Here is a 1,385-nt window from a genome sequence, read left to right as displayed (position 1 = left end):
GGTTATACGACACAGACTTTATAAGCACCCCATAGTATGAGCAGTTATTAATTTACTTCCTTCCAAGCGTCACGGCCAAGGGAGTGTGGCAGCACCTGATACAAGGCAGGAGCTATGAGCTGGGCCTCACAAAGGCTTCGTTCTTTACCCGACCCGTACTTAGGTATATTCATACAGTTGTGGCTCTTTCTTTTGCAGGTCAGGCCAATAACACTAGAGTGGTGGAGCGATAGGAGCTCCTAATCCTTTACCACCTGGTGGAGTGTCGCCTCATCCACCTCAGATACATGTTGGCTGACTTCATCACTCATCAGAGCTAGCATATCTGCCTAAGTGTGATTTTCGCCAACCGCTACATTACACTCTTATCAGAGGTATGGGATAGGTGGATTGATTTCAGGGGTAAGAGACCGTGTGTGGCTCAGCACCTCTTAGCATGGACACATTATGGTTGATGGGGATGGTCATGCGCCATGGCTCCTGGTGGATTTTTACCTCCAGCACTACCGAGCAGACACCAGAGGGGGGAGTGAGGATATAGGAGAGGAGTCGGACAGCGAGTCCAATAGTGAGTCCTCCTTGTCATTAGCCACCGAGCATGACATCACATCCAATTGAGCAGCTTCCCGAGACAGATCTGAGATTTTGGAGCTGCGGGCCGAGGTTAGGAAGATTAGGGAGAGCCAGCAGACAATTTTAGCAACACCCACCAGCAATATTAGATCTATTTTCTAGATTGTTTCCTCCCCTACCATTAACGCCATCCATTCCTCCTCTGACACCCCATCCACCATTAGATTCAACACCTTCCAACACTGCCAAGCATTAGCCTTATATCCATTTTTTTATTTTGTATTTTTATTTTCAGTATTTGTTTTGATCATTTATGGTAAGGGTTGGCCCTGCCTCGTTTGTACTTATTTTTAGACTTTTAGTGGATTTTATTTTCAATTTTTGTTATTATGATTTTATTGAGCTTTAATGCCTTCTCGTGGTCTTCGCAGGAATTAATTGCAACACCCACCATTCTCAATTAGAAAGGGGATGCTCACTCGGTCTCTTCATGACCTTGAGTGACCCCACTGCTTGGGCACATCAGAGGACACACTAAACCAGTTCCAAGGATCAATGCACTTTCAAATTTGAATGGGGAAAGTAATCGTTCTCCACTGCCCTCATATTCTTGCCTACATTGTCTTGCATATTCATCTTTTACACACATTGAGGACAATGTATGACTTAAGTGTGGGGGAGGGGGGCTTAAGATTCATTGTCAACTCTTTTATAAGCCGAATTCGACTTATGACGGTACATTCGAAATATAGTGCGAGTTTCTTAGTATTATGATGGACACATGAGAGTTTGTTATTTTTTGAGTTATATTT

This window comes from Dioscorea cayenensis, chromosome 3 (genome assembly GCF_009730915.1).
Source record: "Dioscorea cayenensis subsp. rotundata cultivar TDr96_F1 chromosome 3, TDr96_F1_v2_PseudoChromosome.rev07_lg8_w22 25.fasta, whole genome shotgun sequence".
Classification (NCBI taxonomy): Eukaryota; Viridiplantae; Streptophyta; class Magnoliopsida; order Dioscoreales; family Dioscoreaceae; genus Dioscorea; species Dioscorea cayenensis.
This window is presented reverse-complemented; position numbering follows the sequence as displayed.